The sequence below is a fragment of the Nycticebus coucang genome, chromosome 23 (genome assembly GCF_027406575.1).
Source record: "Nycticebus coucang isolate mNycCou1 chromosome 23, mNycCou1.pri, whole genome shotgun sequence".
Lineage (NCBI taxonomy): Eukaryota > Metazoa > Chordata > Mammalia > Primates > Lorisidae > Nycticebus > Nycticebus coucang.
This window is the reverse complement of record NC_069802.1, coordinates 15,897,537-15,916,369: the sequence shown is the minus strand read 5'-3', so window position 1 is coordinate 15,916,369 and position 18,833 is coordinate 15,897,537. Positions and strand designations below refer to the sequence as shown.

The 18,833-nt window shown below is 38.6% G+C and overlaps 1 protein-coding gene across 1 annotated transcript in view; it reads left to right on the top strand.

Moving 5' to 3' along the window:
- The window catches only part of NWD2 (NACHT and WD repeat domain containing 2), a 236,629-nt gene that overhangs the window by 121,264 nt on the left and 96,532 nt on the right, over positions 1–18,833 (top strand). The window lies entirely within an intron of this gene.

Below are 18,833 nucleotides of genomic sequence, written 5' to 3'. Positions count from 1 at the left end.
GCTGATGGATGAGTGTTAAAATTAATGGTAAGTGCTAGGAAGAAAATAACATATCATACCATTAAAAGCAAGGCCCAATGTCATGATAAAAAGGTTTTTAACCTTTATTCTTCTGTAGTGTACTCTATATAGCATTAGGCAGACCTACACAGGTAATATCAGAAATATGACTTGCTAATGATAGAGTTCTTACCAAGGATAATAAAGGGCTCTATAATATAACATTTTTAGTATTTCATATATGGATAAATTATTTTATTGACTAGCTATTCATTGAATGCTACTGTGAGCCAGGGGCTGTTCATAGTGATGGGAGGATGATAGATTGACCCAAATGAAATTGTCATTTTGTGCACCAGTTTCTTTTGAGTCAACCTTAGAATTGAACTAAGAAGATAAAATGCCTTGTCCTCCGGGAGTTTGCGTTCTTACATCGGTGGAGGAAGGAGGGGGCAACCAAAAAAAAAAAGAAATAAAATAAACAAGTTAGTTGTTAAGTGCTGTGGAGCGCTTATCCTTATACAGGAAGGAATAGGAGAATACTGATGAGGACAGAGACTTGCTTTTAAATGGAGTAGATTGGAGAAGGCCCCAGATTCCTTGGAGGGGGAATGGGAAGAGGGTCAGGAAAGAACCAAGTGAATATTCTAGCTCAGAAAATTCCAGAAAGAGGAGGTGGCATGATCAGAGAACAGCAAGCAGGCCAGTGTGCCTAGAGCAAGTATGAGTGGAGGGGGAGGATATGGCAGAGGGGACCATACCCTGGGGCACCTGTTCTCTTAATTGTTTTTAGGAGAAAGGAGAGGTGCCTGTAGCTCAGTGGTTAGGGTGCCGGCCACATGCTCTGGGGCTGGTGCATTTGAATGTGACCTGGGCCTGCTAAACAAACAAACAAAAAAAAACAGCTGGGTGTTATGACAGGCACCTGTAGTCCCAGCTACTAGGGAGGGTGAGGCAAGAGAATCGCTCGAGCCCAAGATTTTGAGGTTGCTGTGAGCTATGACACCACGGCACTCTACTGAGGGTGACAAAATAAAACTCTGTCTCAATAAAAAAGAGAGAGAGAAAGGAGAGTATTGTTGCAGCTCAGCATAATTGGGAACCATTAATTTTGGAAAGATAATTTCATGAAGACAATATTATAATCTTGAAGTTAACTATAAAGATAGATTTCACTTTTACTCTGAGTGATGGGAGAAGCCTCTGAGCAGAGGGGTGAAGTGATTCAACATACATTTTAGGGACTTGGCTGCTGGGTGCAGGGATAGGAGACAGGGCACAGACCTTCCGAGAGCTACTGGGATAAGCCAAACAAGAATAATATGTGTGTAAGGGAGAGCTGGTGAACAAACATCTAAAAGCAGTGTCCTGTAATCTGAACAAAGGAAAGGAGAGCAAGGGGGTGGCTGAAATTCACCCTCAATATCTGAACAGTGAGTGGTGGAAAGGAATTAAGATTTTTTTCCTGGGTCCTCAAAGAAGAGAACTAGGAAGCAGATTTCAGCTCTGAGTGTAGAAGTTGGAGGATGAAGCTTGCTTTAGGTTTTGACATCCAATGTCCCTGGCTTCTAATTCTGACACTTCCTGGCTGTGAGGCAGTGTGGCATTTGCTTCACTATTCTAAGCCTCAGTTTCATTATCTCTAAAAAGGAGGTGATAATATTTATCTACCTTATAGGGTCTTTCGTCTGAAGATTAAATGAAATTACAGAGTACTTTCATTGTGTCTTAAACATAGTAACCCACAATAAGTGTTAGTTGTTTTTATTGTTTTGTTGCCATCATTCTTATTATCTGTAACCATTCAAATTGTAATGGGTGCATCACCAACAAAACTATAATCAAAGTAAAGAATACAAAATCTTCTGGCAGCAGCGATGCTGTCGAAGAGATTCCAATACTGGAAGATGGGCCAGGCCAGATTCCACCAGGCTGAGGAAGACAGCTTTGGGAAGGATAAGGGACTATCGGTAAATCCTGGGGCATCTCAGCTGCTGTGATCGCCCTAGCTCTATCCTAATCCAGCCTCCGAAATTCAGGAATGAGAGAGACATTCTCCCACTTCTAAAACCCCTCTAGAGTGTCATAACTAAACTAACTGAAATTAGTCATGGCTGTCAATTCCAGTAATTTGCTGGTAGGAGAATGAATAATTTACATACGTTGCATAGGTTTTAAGAATAAAGGTTAACTAAAAAAACAGCAGCAACATCTTTATTGAGCGTAAACAAATCATTTATCCCCCTTCTGTTCCCCTGTTACATGTTTAACCCAGGATGAAAGCCTGCAGATAAAGCTGGGATTATTCACCCCAGTGATCCTAAATCACACCAGGCTTATCTCACTGTTTATAGGGAATAAGTACCCTTCTTAACGGCCTTTCCTGTTATAACTATGGTAACGTGTGTGTGTCTCAATTTTGAGCTCCAGTTTTCTTGCCCAATTCTCCCTTGTGATATTTCTAAAAGTTTGACGACCCCTGTGGGATGCAAAGCTTGGCATATCCTTTCCCCTAATGCTGCAGTCTTTGGTAAGAAAATTCACCATTGCCTAATTAAAAAAAAAAGGAAAAAAAAAGTTTTTATATCTTTAAAACCCTTCACAGATATTAGCCTTTATATTAGATACAAAGAAATTCAGAACCAGACAAAGCTTTCACTTTTAAATACCTAGGGAAGTGAGTCCCCCCAAAGGAACTTGAACTTGAATAGATATGCACTTGGCTCTTTTCAACTTCATTTCCTAGAAGTTGTCATTTGGATATGGCCTGCAGCCCTATGGACATGCAGGCTGTGCTATTCCCGGACAGCTGTTTCACACACGTTTCTGGTCACAAAGAGAAGCAGGTCCTGGAGGGAGGGAGCCTGGGCATATGTCTAGTCCTTGACTCAGAGGGTCAGCACAGGACACACATCATAAAGAATCCCTCATCTCTACCAAGAACAGCATCTGTGTACATGTGCAGAGGGAGGCGGCAAATGCAGCTGGAAAAACCTCTCAACGGGTGAGAACCCTGGTTCAGACAGAAGCAACTCTCTAATTGCATTGTGCTGTAATTATCATACCTATAAAGATGGGGAAATAATAACAGGCAACTTAAAGTAAATGTTGAATCAGCTGCAAAGGTTTGTTGGTAACAAATGTGATGATGTGTACATGAATTCTTTTTAAATGGTAGGGGCTCCACAGCCAGCAGTTATTATTAAATGGCGATTTTGGTTATTTCCAAGCGAGAATAGAAAGTTTTCATTTATATTGAGTATTTATGTGCTTTTGGAATTTTTTCTGTTTAAAAATGTTAGTGATAGTCTCAGTGTAAAAAGTAGGCCTGGAGTGATGATTCATACCTGTAATCCTACAACTCTGGTGGTGGAGGAGAGTGGATTGCTTGAACTCAGTAGTTCGAGACTAGCCTGAGTGACAGCAAGATCTTGTCTCTACTAAAAATAGAAAAATGAACCAGATGTTGTAGCAGGTGCCTGTAGTCCCAGCTATTCAGGAGACTGAGGCAAGGGGATCACCTAAGCCCAAGAGATTGAGGTTGCTGTGAGCTGTGATGATGCCATAGCACTCTACCTAGGAAGACAGAGGGAGACTCTGTCTGAGAAGAATAAATAAATGTGTGTGAAAATTCCAAGACCTGCAAAGAATCAACAAAATGTGACTCATTTTATAAAGAGGAATAAAGAATAAATGAAACAAATAGATGATAGCTTAAGTCCAATTATATTTTATTAAATGTAAGTAGACTAAACCTTCCAATTGAAATACAAACTTAGCTAAATGCTGTTTAGAGGAATTCTCTTTCAAGGAGAGAACATGGATATGCTGAGAGCAAAATGAAGGATAATTGGCCAAAAGAAAGTTATACCAATATGGACAATAGGTTTTATGTTAATATAAAGTAGGACATGTCATAATAATAACACGTTCAGTTCAATAGTTAATATTCCTGCATTTGTATGCACCTAATAAAATGGCTTCAAAATATATAAAGCATATACTGTGTATAAAGAAAAGCTCCACAGACTAAAAGGAAAAATTGACAAACGTACAGTCACAAATGAGGATTTTTACAAACATCTTTCAGTATCTGAAAGAATAAGCAAGAAACAAAAATAGTACATAGAAGATTTGAATAACACAATTTAGTGGCAGTGATCTCATTGTGACCCTTACAGAGTTATATATTAACATATCTTTCTTTCAATTACACATAGACTATTTGCTAAAGTATGATGTGACCATACGATGCATAATAACATAAACCTCAACAAATTTCAAAAGGTTGAAATCATACTAAACTTGGGCTCTGACCTCAGTAGAATTAAAAACTAAAAAACAATTGATAGATAATGACAGAATCTCCAACTATGTGAAAGCAAAACAACATAGTCCTAAAATAAACTATGGGTCAAAGTAGAAAAATCACAAGGTGAATTTAAAAATATTTTGAACAGCACTAAAAAGAAAATATCAAAACTTACAGACGAGCGAAAGCAGTGCTTAGGAAAAAAATAGAAGGAAACGCATAATTTTAAATACAAATTTAGAAGAGATTTGGAAATCAGTGATTTAAGTGTCCATCTGAAGAGGCTGGAAAAAGAAAACTAATCGCAAGGCGATTAGGGGGGGAAAAGCACATTCATCAGAACATAGCAGCTTTTAAAACGCTTCCAAAAATTCTCAATACTATTTATTCTTCAAAGGATAGAAGGATGTAGGCTTTTAGAGCTGTTAGATTTTCTAGTAACTAAGTCGTTGAAAATCCTGATTTTTACCCGGGTAAAAATTGAAACTCAAAGAAGTGAAGGAAATCTTTATTTTCTGAGCCCTGAAATGCACCAGGTCCTGCAGTGAGCACTTCTCACATATTATTTCTCATACCAACTTGTTTTTCCCTCTCCATGAACACTAAAACTTCAGTGCTTCTGTAATTGGCCTAACTAGTAAGAGAGAAGAGCCACAATTCTAAGCCTCGATAATTGCAAAGCCCACATTCTTCCTACCAGCAGACGCTAAATGGTTTAATTAGACACTATAATGGAGTGTGGAACTCAGGTCCCTTTCTCCCAGTCTATTCTTTTTTTTTTCTTATTGTTAAATCAAAGCTGTGTACATTTGTGCAATCAAGGGGTACAATGTGCTGGTTTCATATATAATCTGAAATATTCTCAACAAACTGTTCAATGTAGCCTTTATGGCATTTTCTTAGTTATTGGACATAAGACATTTGTATTCTGCATTTAGTGGGTTTCGCCTGTACCCATTGTAAGATGCACCGTAGGTGTGGCCCCAGCCAGTACCCTCCCTCCACCCTGACTTCCCCCCTCCCTTCCCCTCCCTTGACCCTTTCCCCATATTCTTGTGCTATAGTTGAGTTATAGCCATCATGTGAAAGCTATAAATTAGTTTCATAGTAAGGCTGAGTACGTTGGATACTTTTTCTCCCATTCTTGAGATACTTTGCTAAGAAGAATATGTTCCAGCTCCATCCATGTAAGCATGAAAAAGGTACAGTCTCCATCTTTCTTTAAGGCTGCATAATATTCCATGGTATACATGTTATATGCTAGTCCATTCATGGGTCGGTGGGAAACTTGGGCTTCTTCCATGACTTAGCAATTATGAATTGGGCTGCAATAAACATTCTGGTACAGATGTCTTTGTTATATTGTGGTTTTTGGTCTTCTGAGTATATACCTGGTAAAGGAATTATAGGATCGAATGGCAGATCTATTTTTAGATCTCTAAGTATTCTCCAAACATCCTTCCAAAAGGAACGTATTAGTGTGCATTCCCACCACCAGTGTAGAAGTGTGCCCTTTTCTCCGCATCCATGCCAACATCTCTGGTTTTGGGATGTGGGCTACTCTTACAGGAGTTAGGTGATATCTCAAAGTAGTTTTGATTTGCATTTCTCTGATGATTAAGGATAATGAACTTTTTTTCATGTGTCTCTAGATCGTGCATCTGTCATTAGAGAAGTTTCTCTTCGTCCTTTGCCCACCCTGAGATGGGATCACTTGTTCTTTTCTTGCTAATACGTTGGAGTTCTCTGTGGATTGTGGTTATTAAACCTTTATCGGAGGTATAACCTGCAAGTATTTTCTCGCATTCTGAGGCTGTCTGCATGCTTTACTTACTATGTTCTTGGCTGTGCAGAAGCTTTTTAGTTTGATCAGGTCCCAGTAATGTATTTTTGATACTGCTTCAGTTGCTTGGGGAGTCCTCCTCATAAAATGTTCACCCAGGCTGATTCCTTTAAGAGTTTTCCCTGCACTTTCTTCAAGTATTTTTATAGTTTCATGTCTTAAGTTTAAATCTTTTATCCAGTGAGAGTCTATCTTAGTTAATGGTGAAGGGTGTGGGTCCAGTTTCAGTCTTTTACAGATCGCCAGACAGTTCACCCAGCACCATTTATTAAATAGGAAATCTTTTCCCCACTGAATATTTTTAATTGGCTTGTCAAATATCAAATAATGGTAAGTAGCTGGATTCATCTCTTGGTTCTCTATTCTGTTCCAGACATCTACTTCTCTGTTTTTGTGCCAGAACCATGCTGTTTTGATCACTATCAATTTATAGTACAGCCTCAGGTCTGGTAGCGTGATTCCTCCTGCTTTGTTTTTTTGGCTGAGTAATGTTTTGGCTATTTGAGGTTTTTTCTGATTCCATATAAAACGAACTATTATTTTTTCAAGATCTTTAAAATATGACAATGGAGCTTTAATAGGAATTGCATTAAAATTATATATTGCTTTGGGTAGTATAGACATTTTAATGATGTTGATTCTTCCCAGCCATGAGCATGGTATGTTTTTTCATTTGTTCACATCGTCAGCTATTTCTTTTCTTAAAGTTTCATAGTTCTTCTTGTAGAGATCTTTCACATCCTTTGTTAGGTATACTCCCAAATATTTCATCTTTTTGGCATTACTGTGAAAGGAATAGAGTCCTTGACTGTTTTTTTCAGCTTGGCTATTGTTGGTATATATAAAGGCTACATATTTATGGGTGTTGATTTTGTAGCCTGAGACATTGCTGTATTCCTTGATCACTTCTAAAAGTTTTGTAGTAGAATCCCTAGAGTTTTGCAGATATACGATCTTGTCATCTGCAAAGAGTGAAACTTTGATCTCTTCTGACCCTATGTGGATACCTTTGCTCACCTTTTCTTCCCTAATTGCAATGGCTAAAACTTCCATTACAATTTTAAAGAGCAGTGCAGACAATGGGCAACCTTGCCTGGTTCCTGATCTAAGTGGAAATGATTTCAATTTAACTCCATTCAATACGATATTTGCTGTGGGTTTGCTGTAGATGGCCTGTATTAGTTTAAGAAATGTCCCTTCTATACCAATTTTCTTAAGTGTTCTGATCATGAAGGGATGCTGTATATTATCAAAAGCTTTTTCTGCATCAATTGAGAGAATCATATGGTCTTTATTTTTTAGTTTGTTTATGTGCTGAATTACATTGACAGATTACGTATATTGAACCAGCCTTGAGACCCTGGGATAAATCCCACTTGGTCATTGTGTATAATTTTTTTTGATGTGTTGTTGGATTCTGTTTGTTAGGATCTTATTGAGTATTCTTGCGTCAATATTCATTAGTTATATTGGTCTATAATTTTCTTTTCTTCTTGGGACTTTCCCTGGTTTAGGGATCAAGGAGATGTTTGCTTCGGAGAATGTGTTGGGAAGTATTCCTTCTTTTTCTATATTTTGGAGGTTTAGCAATATAGGTACTAGTTCTTCTTTAAAGGTTTGGTAAAATTCTGACGTAAAGCCATCTGGTCCTCGGTTTCTTTTTAGGGAGATTGTGTATAGTTGATGCTGTTTCAGAATTTGATATAGACCTGTTCAACATTTCTACTTCGTTCTGGCTAAGTCTTGGTAGGTGGTGTACTTCCAAATATTGGTCGATTTCTTTCAGATTTTCATATTTCTTAGAGTAAAGTTTCTTGTAATATTCGTTAAGGATTTTTTGAATTTCTGAGGGGTCTGTTGTTATTTCATCTTTACCATTTCTGATTGATGAAATTAGAGATTTTACTCTTTATTTCCTGGTTAGGTTGACCACAGGTTTATCTATTGTATTGACCTTTTCAAAAAACCAACTTTTGGATTTATTGATCTGTTGTATAATTCTTTTGTTTTCAATTTCATTTAATTCTGCTCTGAGTTTGGTTATTTCTTTTCTTCTGCTGGGTTTGGGGTTGGAATGTTCTTCCTTCTCCAGTTGCTTGAGATGTCCCATTATGTTATTAACTTCCTCTCTTTCTGTTTTCTTGAGGAAGGATGGCAGTGCTATAAATTTCCCTCTTAGGACTGCCTTTGCAGTATCCCAGAGGTTCTGATAATTCGTGTCTTTATTGTTGTTTTGTTCCAAAAATTTGGTGATTTCCTTCTTAATCTCATCTATAACCCATCTATCCTTCAGCATAAAGTTATTTAGCTTCCATGTTCTTGTATGGGTATACAGATTCCTGTTGTTGTTGAGTTCAACTTTTATTCCATGATGGTCTGAGAAGATGCAAGGAATAATTTCTATTTTTTTTTAATTTGCTGAGGTTAGATTTGTGGCCCAGGATGTGGTCAATTTTGGAGTATGTTCTGTGGGCTGATGAGAAGAATGTGTATTCAGTTTTGTTGGGATGAAACGTTCTGTAGATATCTGTTAAGTCCAGAAGTTGAATGGTTAAGTTTAAATCTAAAATTTCTTTGCTTAGCTTCTTTTGGGGGGATCTATCCAGCACTGCTAAAGGGGTGTTAAAATCTCCAACTACTATGGAACTAGAGGAGATCAAGTTGCTCATGTCTGTTAGAGTTTCTCTTATGAATTGAGGTGTGTTCTGGTTGGGTGCGTAAATATTAATAATTGAAATATCATCATATTGAGTATTACCTTTAACAAATATGAAGTCTCCATCCTTATCCTTCCTTATTTCGGTTGGTTTAAAGCCTATTGCATCTGCGAATAGGATTGCAATGCCTGCTTTTTTCTGCTTTCCATTTGGCTGGAGTATAGATGACCATCCCTTCACCTTGAGTCTATATTTGTCTTTTAATGTAAGATGAGATTCTTGTATGCCTCAGATATCTGACTTGAGTTTTTGTATCCAGTCAGCCAACCTGTGCCTCTTTAGAGGACAGTTTAAACCATTCACATTAATTGAGAATATTGATAAGCCTTTCGAGAGTCTGGTGGACATTTTTAATCCTTTTGCAACTGTGGAAGTTGGAATTTGATCAAAATTTTCTGGGTGGGTTTACTTTTGTGGTGGAGGATTATGCTGGTCTTTATGGAGGATAGGTCTGAGAATATCCTGCAGAGCTGGCTTAGTTGTCGCAAATTTCTTCAACGTGTGAATGTCATTAAAGTATTTAATTTCTCCATCATAAATGAAACTCAGTTTAGCTGGGTACAGGATCCTGGGTTGAAAGTTATTTTGTTTTAGGAGATTAAAAGTCAATGACCATCCTCTTCTAACTTGAAAAGTTTCAACAGAGAGATCTGCAGTTATTCTAATATTCTTCCCCTTGTAGAGAATGGTTTTCTTTTGTCTGGCAGCTTTCAGAATTTTCTCCTTCATATTAACTTTAGTGAAATTGATTATGATGTGTCTGGGGATGTCTTATTTGGGTTGGGTCGTGCTGGAGTTCTGAAACTGTCAGCTATCTGAAATTCAGAATCTCTTGGCATGTCTGGAAGTTCTCTTTCATAATCTCATGGAGAAGAGACTGTGTCCGTTGCGAAGCCACTTCATCACTTTCGGGGATCCCTATAAGATGAATGTTGGTTTACTTAGAATTATCCCAGAGCTCTCTTTTGCCCTCCATTTCTCTTCCTCTCTGAGAGTTTGGGAGCATTCGAAAGCTTTGTCTTCAGTGTCAGAAATCCTTTCTTCTGCTTACTCCATTCTGTTACTGAGGGATTCTACTGTGTTTCTCAGATCTTTGAGGCCTACAACTTCTTGTCTCAATGTGTCAAAATCTGTGGTCATTTGGTCTTTGAATTCATTGAATTCTTGAAACATCTTTTGGGTTACTGCTTAGAATTGTAATGTGATCTTATTTGCTATCCAGATTCTAAATTTAATTTTTGACATCTCGGGTATTTGTTTGTGCATGGGATCTTGTGCTGTGTCTGCCCCATTGTTCCTTGGGGGATTTGATCTACTCTGATTATTCATATTGCCAGAGTTTTTCCTTTGATTTCGTCTCATGATTTTTTTTCACCATTGCCTCTAGCCATCCTCAGAGTTTGGGTGGTGTCTCTCCGAGATTAGACCCGGGAGAATCACTCTATTGTTGCTGGATCTTTGTAGGGAGTGACCCTGTGTAGCTCTTATGGGGCTGCCCCAGCCAGGGAGTCCTGGTTGTGGGAGCAGTTCCAGAGTGTGACAGCCCCGCATCTAGCAACAGGGCAGGGGGGGAGGGGGTGCACATGGTTCTGGGAGTGCCTGGCACCCAGTGACTTTGGCACAGAGGGCCCAAGGCTCCAGCAGTCTCTGGCCAGGAGAAGGGCTCCACACAGAGGCAGGGAAGGTTCTGGAGGGTACGCTGCTACCAGAGTCCCTGGCCAGAAGAGTGGGCGGTGTGGAGGCAGGGAGGGTACAGGAGGGAGGACGCGGGGTTGCCTGGTCCCCGGAGTTCCTGGTCAGGGCGTGGGGAGTCCTGGCAGGTGGGGTAGTGGGTCCCAGCGCAGCTCTTACAGGGGTTCCGGAGATCGCAGCTCTTATGGAGGTCCAGTAGGATGCTGATGGCAGGTCCTGGTGCAGCTCTTCCAGTGGTCCAGGAGGGTCCCAGCATAGCTCTTCTGGAGGTCCAGGAGGGTCCCAGTGCAGCTCTTACCAGGGTCCCAGCGCAGCTCTTCTGGAGGTCCGGGAGGGTGCCGATCACGGGTCCCAGTGCATCTCTTCCAGAAGTCCAGGAAGGTGCCGATCACAGGTCCTGGCCTCCCGGTCTATTCTTCATCTTAAAATGTACAAGAATTGTCCTGCGATGTCCTATTCCAGTTTTCTTTCTGACAGTCTCTCATACAGTCAAATCAGTCGGATCAAATAACCACTGGGCTAGTGTGCAATTGACTTTTCCTTGGTGGAGGACAAAGCTGTGTTGCCCATGGCTTTATTAAGATTGGTCCAACGAACTCTTTCATGCTATAATAAACTTGGACTTCTTCATCTTATTTGCCTGCACTAAGAAACTCCAAGCTGCCAAAATCTGTGCTTGAAAATGCCATAAATGCAAATTGTAAAAACAATGAATATTTTTAAAGTGTTTTCCCCTTGCACACTTCCCCAGTATCTTCTCACAATATAAGGTCCAGGTATCCTGTAACTCACCAGCCTACAGTGTCAATGTGGTTCTAGCGATGTGTATTTCACATTGTTGTCCAGTTGTCTATCATAGAGAAGGCTGTGCTAAGTTCTCTGAGCTAAGGGTAGGTAACGTACCACCTCTGTCCTCTTAAACACTCACCTAAACAGAGAAATTCGTGTGTGTGTGTGTTTTTCCATGCAAAAAAAGTGGGATAACACAGTGTTAGGTAAGTGTTAGGGATCTCAATGGAAAAAGTGACTTGTTCTGATCCTGTGTGTCAGAAAAGACTTCCAGAGGAAGTGATATCTGCACTAAAGCTAGAAGGACTAAGAGCTCTCCATTTCTAAATCTGACGGGGGGGGGGGGGAACCCTGATTGTCCAGAGACCAGCCGTTCCTGAGTGTAGGTAGAATATATGGCTGGCGACAAGGCATTGTGACATGGGAGGCAAGAAATAGAGTTTGAGGGCATAACTTACAAGCAAATTTCCCCTTGAACTTGGCAGGGAGGATGACGTTCTGTTCAGATTTGTAACTCTGGAGGCAGTGAGGTCAGGAGGCTGAAGAAGAGAGAACCAGGGACCCAGGTAATGCTTGATCCACAGCAGAGGCAAGTTGGTATGTTGAGAAGTGGGCTTAGATTAGAGACATTTCAGAGAGAGAAGTGATGAGGGGTCGGTGACTATTCAAGCATGGAGTTTGAGGGAGAAAGATGATGATCATGCTAATACCCAGGGCTCTTCCTTCCCTGCCACCATTGCACATGGTTAAATATAAGAAACTCATGTTTTGGAGTGACCTACAATCCAGAATTTGTTTAAAAGACAGTTACTTGCTGAAAATGAAATCTTTCTTAACCATCAAGCATGCATAATACTATTCATTTTTCATAATCTCTACAGGTTTTCTTTCAATACATATTTTCTGTCTTGAGCCATATAAGAAGAGAGTGAAATCAGTACAGGAGTGAATAAGGAGAGGGGAAAGTGGAATCATAAAATCAGTGTGAACCATAAATTCTATGAACACTCCTCATCTTGGCTTTTACATTCCTTCTTGAAAACACCAGAGAAGGAGTCATTTTCTAAATACATACCAAAGAAAATGCTGAAAGTGGACAACAAAACAGGTATTCTCCTCCCAGCTCGGAAATATACACAGACATGGCGTGGCCTTGTGGGACTTCTCCACTCATGGCCCTTTTTATATCTCAGATGTCCATAGCATCCCCCGAGGTACCAGTTGGTCCCTCTTGTTATGTTCTTCCTCCACTCTTTTGGCACCTGTCTGATGTGCAGTTCTAACTGTGGGCGATCGTTGCTCCTCACTCCTTTCCATCTTTGCCATTACAAGTTGTGAAACCACCTTCATGGCCAGTCTGCAGATTCAAAGTGAATGTTTTAAGGCAACTTAAATATTTCAGTATTTTACTTCTTTTTATTTTATTTGCACATATCAGGTTATGGAAGAGGTCGTAGTTTTTTTGATTTTGACTTGGGGAAAGACAATCTCTGCTTATTTCTACTTACCTCAGCATTTACATGTAGACTGTTGGGTAAAACATGCATTGTTATTAATAAGTATGCCGTGTCTTCCAAGCCTATACTTAAGGCTAAGGTTTCTGTACTCAAATATTTGTATACCACCAGCAATATTATACATAACTTAAACTGTATCCCTTTATGCAAATCGACTGACACAGCATTTTTCCTTAACTATAAACTTATTTCCTTGCCCCCAAATGGGAGCAGGCTTGTAGATTTGTACCCAATCTTGGAAGAAGCAGCTGAGTAAGCATTTGGAAGAGGCTTTGAGGTATTTCCCTGTGAAAATGAATATTAATTAGTCTCCAGCTTGAATCAGTTATAAATATAGAGGTGACCCTGATTAACCAACAGCAGGGAAGTAATTGTATCTTAATTGCCTATAGCAATCTCAATGAAATACTGGACTCAACTTTTTTCAAAATGTAGCAGATGAGATACACTTCAGAAAGATCTAGATTAGATCTCTGTACCTAATTTCTTTAAGATAGAAAGAATGATGAGACTAAAACTTGATTATGATTACAGCCTTCATTTTGTGACTGTTGTCTGGAATGAACAAATGTACACCTTGGATTTAGGTGGTACTTGTTTTTTAGTGTACCTGCCTTCAATGTGAGACCCTAGGTAGTCTAAGCCATGTCTGAGATCTTGGTACCACCACACTTGGCCTACACACAGAGACACACACACACCACACTGGAGTAACCCAGAAGCTTAAATTTACAGAAACAAATTATTTGTCCCCCCCAAAAAAAGTTCAATATTTTCATCAATAAGTACATAAATCTTTAGTAATTGGAATAAGTTTTCTAATTTTCCCTTATTAAATGTCTAAAATAGACTGAGAAACAGTTTCATTAACGTAAAGGTCAGAAAACAGCAAGTTACTTCTATTAATTTCCATCATTGATATGAAAATGACTAGTATTCTAATTGAATATGTTGAAATTTCTCATGAAAATATGAAGGCACAGGCTTCCCATTTCTTTTAACATGTATAATCAATAATTATGGTTGACATGAATTGTCTCATGGTTATTTTGAAGGAACCAAGTATCTCACCCAAGTTCTCTTTTTTGTTATTACAAACTATTTGACTGAACTTACTGTCTTCTGATTGTTTACTCCCCTGGAGAAATGGTTATCTAATTTTCCTTTTTTTATTACTATTAAATCATAGCTGTGTACATTAATGCGATCATGGGGCACTGTACACTGGTTTTATAGACCGTTTGACACATTTTCTTCACACTGGTTAACATAGCCTTCCTGGCATTTTCTTAGTTATTGTGTTAAGACATTTATATTCTACATTTACTAAGTTTCACATGTACCCTTGTAAGATGCACCATAGGTGTAATCCCACAAATTACCCTCCCTCCGCCCATCCTCCCCCTTCCCTACCCTCACTCTCCCCCTTCCCCCTATTCTTAGGATATAACTGGGTTATAACTTTCATGTGAAAGCCATAAATTAGTTTCATAGTAGGGCTGAGTACATTGGATACTTTTTCTTCCGTTCTTGAGATACTTTACTAAGAAGAATATGTTCCAGTTCCATCCATGTAAACACGAAAGAGGTAAAGTCTCCATCTTTCTTTAAGGCTGCATAATATTCCATGGTGTACATATACCACAATTTATTAATCCATTCGTGGATCGACAGGCACTCGGGCTTTTTTCCATGACTTAGCAATTATGAATTGGGCTGCAATAAACATTCTGGTACAAATATCTTTGTTACGATGTGATTTTTGGTCTTCTGGGTATATACCTAGTAGAGGAATTATAAAATTGAATGGCAGATCTATTTTTAGATCTCCAAGTGTTCTCCAAACATCTTTCCAAAAGGAATATATTAATTTGCATTCCCACCAGCAGTGTAGAATTGTTCTCTTTTCTCCACATCCACGTCAACATCTCTGGACTTGGGATTTTGTGAAATGGGCTAATCTTACTGGAGTTAGATGATATCTCAAAGTAGTTTTGATTTGCATTTCTCTGATGATTAAAGATGATTTTATCAGCATTTTATCATATGTCTGTAGGCCGTGTGCCTGTCTTCTTCAGAGAATTTTCTCTTCAATTCCCTTGCCCAGCCTGCGATGGGATCACTTGTTCTTTTCTTGCTTATATGTTTGAGTTCTCCGTGGATTCTGGTTATTAAACCTTTGTCAGAGACATAACCTGCAAATATCTTCTCCCATTCTGAGGGCTATTTGCTTGCTTTACTTACTGTGTTCTTGGCTGTGCAGAAGCTTTTTAGTTTGATCAGCTCCCAGTAGTGTATTTTTGAAGCTGCTTCATTTGCCCGGGGGTGGTCCTCCTCATAAAATACTCGCCCAGACCGATTTCTTCAAGGGTTTTCCCTGCACTCTCTTCTAGTATTTTTATAGTTTCATGTCTTAAGTTTAAATCTTTAATCTAGTGAGAGTCTATCTTAGTTAATGGTGAAAGGTGTGGATCCAGTTTCAGTCTTCCACAGGTTGCCAGCCAGTTCACACAGCACCATTTGTTAAATAGGAAATCTTTTCCCCACTGAGTGTTTTTAATTGGCTTGTCAAATATCAAATAACGATAAGTAGCTGGATTCATCTCTTGGTTCTCTATTCTGTTCCAGACATCTACTTCTCTGTTTCTCTGCCAGTACCATGCTGTTTTGATCACTATCGATTTATAGTATAGTCTGAGGTCTGGTAGTGTGATTCCTCCTGCTTTGTTTTTATTTCTGAGTAATGTCTTGACTATTCGAGGTTTTTCTGATTCCATATAAAACAAAGTATTATTTTTTCAAAATCTTTAAAGTATGGTATAGAAGGGACATTTCTTTTTTTTTTTTTTTTTTTTATTGTTGGGGATTCATTGAGGGTACAATAAGCCAGTTACACTGATTGCAATTGTTAGGTAAAGTCCCTCTTGTAATCATGTCTTGCCCCCATAAAGTGTGACACACACTAAGGCCCCACCCTCCTTCCTCCATCCCTCTTTCTGCTTCCCCCCCCATAAACTTAATTGTCATTAATTGTCCTCATATCAAGATTGAGTACATAGGATTCATGCTTCTCCATTTTTGTGATGCTTTACTAAGAATAATGTCTTCCACTTCCATCCAGGTTAATACGAAGGATGTAAAGTCTCCATATTTTTTAATAGCTGAATAGTATTCCATGGTATACATATACCATAGCTTGTTAATCCATTCCTGGGTTGGTGGGCATTTAGGCTGTTTCCACATTTTGGCAATGGTAAATTGAGCTGCAATAAACAGTCTAGTACAAGTGTCCTTATGATAAAAGGATTTTTTTCCTTCTGGGTAGATGCCCAGTAATGGGATTGCAGGATCGAATGGGAGGTCTAGGTTGAGTGCTTTGAGGTTTCTCCATACTTCCTTCCAGAAAGGTTGTACTAGTTTGCAGAGAAGGGACATTTCTTAAACTGATAGAGGCCATCTACAGCAAACCCACAGCCAATATCTTATTGAATGGAGTTAAATTGAAATCATTTCCACTCAAATCAGGAACCAGACAAGGCTGCCCATTCTCTACACTTGCTCTACTTTATGGAGCTTTAATAGGGATTACATTAAAATTGTATATTGCTTTGGGTAGTCTGGACATTTTAACAATGTTGATTCTTCCCAGCCATGAGCATGGTATGTTTTTCCATTTGTTAACATTTTCAGCTATTTCCTTTCTTAGAGTTTCATAGTTCTCTTTATAGAGATCTTTCCCATCCTTTGTTAGATAAACTCCCAAATATTTCATCTTCTTTGGCACTACCGTGAATGGAATAGAGTCCTTAACTGTTTTTTCAGTTTGCCTATTGTTGGTATATATAAAGGCTACCAATTTATGAATGTCGATTTTGTATCCTGAGATGGTGCTGTATTCCTTGATCACTTCTAAGAGTTTTGTAGTAGAATCCCTGGTGTTTTCCAGATATACAGTCACATCATCTGAGAAGAGCGAAAGTTTGATCTCTTCTAACCCTATATGGATACCCTTTATTGCCTTTTCTTCCCTAATTGCAATGGCTGAAACTTCCATTACAATGTTAAAGAGCAATGGAGACAATGGGCAGCCTTGTCTGCTTCCTGATTTGAGTGGAAATCTATACCAATATTCTTAAGTGTTCTGATCATGAAGGAATGCTGGATATTATCAAAAGCTTTTTCTGCATCAATTGAGAGACTCATCTGGTCTTTGTTTTTTAATTGTTTATGTGTTGAATTATACTTATAGATTCACGTATATTGAACCAGCCTTGAGACCCTGGGATAAAACCAACTTGGTCATGATGTATAATTTGTTTGATGTGTTGCTAGATTTCATTTGTTAGGAACGTGTTGGGTAGTCTTCCTTCTTTTTCTATATTTTGGAACAGGTTGAGTAATACAGGTACTAGTTCCTCTTTAAAGGTTTGGTAGAATTCTGATGTGAAGACATCTGGTCCTGGGCTTTTCTTTTTAGGGAGATTTTGTATGGTTGATGCTATTTCAGAACTTGATATTGGCCTGTTCAACATTTCCACTTGATTCTGCCTAAGTCTTAGAAGGTGACATGCTTCCAAGTATTGGTCTATTTCCTTCAGATTTTCATATTTCTGAGAATAAAGTTCTTGTAATATTCATTAAGGATTTTTTGAATTTCTAAGGAGTCTGTTGTTATTTCGTCTTCGTCGTTTCTGATTGATGAAATTAGAGATTTCATTCTTTTTTTCCTGGTTAGGTTAGCCAAAGGTTTACCTATTTTATTGACCTTTTCAAAAAACCAACTTTTGATTTATTGATCTGTTGTATAATTCCTTTGTTTTCAATTTCATTTAATTCTGCTCTAATTTTGGTTATTTCTTTTCTTCTACTGGGTTTGGGGTTAGAATGTTCTTCCTTTTCCAGATGCTTGAGATGTCCCATTAAGTTGTTAACTTCCTCTCTTTCCGTTCTCTTGAGGAAGACTTGCAGTGCTATAAACTTCCCTCTGAGGACTGCCTTTGCGGTATCCCAGAGGTTCTGACAATTCGTGTCTTCATTGTCATTTTGTTCCAAAAATTTTGCAGTTTTCTTCTTAATCTAATCTCTAACCCAGCTATCATTTAGCATAAGGTTATTTAACTTCCATGTTTTAGTATGAGTATGCAAATTCCTGTTGTTACTGAGTTCAACTTTTATTCCATGGTGGTCCAAGAAGGTGCAAGGAATAATTTCTATTCCTTTAAATTTACTGAGGTTAGACTTGTGACCTAAGTTGTGATCAATTTTGAAGTATGTTCCGTGGGATGATGAGAAGTATGTGTATTCAGTTTTCTTGGGATGAAATGTTCTGTAGATGTCTGCTAAATCCAAATGTTGGATGGTTAGGTTTAAGTCTAAGATTTCTTTTCTCAGCTTCTTATTGGAGAATCGATCCAACACTGCCGAAGGAGTGTTGAAATCTCCGACTATTATGGAACTGGAGGAAACCAAGTTGCTCAGGTCTGTTAGAGTTTCTCTTATAAATTGAGGTGCATTCTGGTTGGGTGCATAGATATTAATAATTGAAATCTCATCATATTATTACCCTTAACAAATATGAAGTGACCATTCTTATCCTTCCTTACTTTTGTTGGTTTAAAGCCTATTGTGTCTGCAAATAGAATTGCAACACCTGCTTTTTTCTCGTTGTCATTTGCCTGAAATATGGACAACCATCCTTTCACCCTGAGTCTATATTTATCGTTCAAGGTAAGATGTGACTCTTGAATGCAGCAAATATCTGGCCTAAGTTTTTGTATACAGTCACCTAATTTGTGCCTCTTTAGAGAACATTTTAAGCCGTTCACATTAATGGAGAATATTGATAAGTCTGGTACAATATTGGGTATCAAGTTTTTCGAAAGTTTAGTGGGCATTTTTAATCCTTTAGCCACTGTGGAAGTTGAAATTTGATCAATAGTTTCTGAGTGAGTTTACTTTTGTGG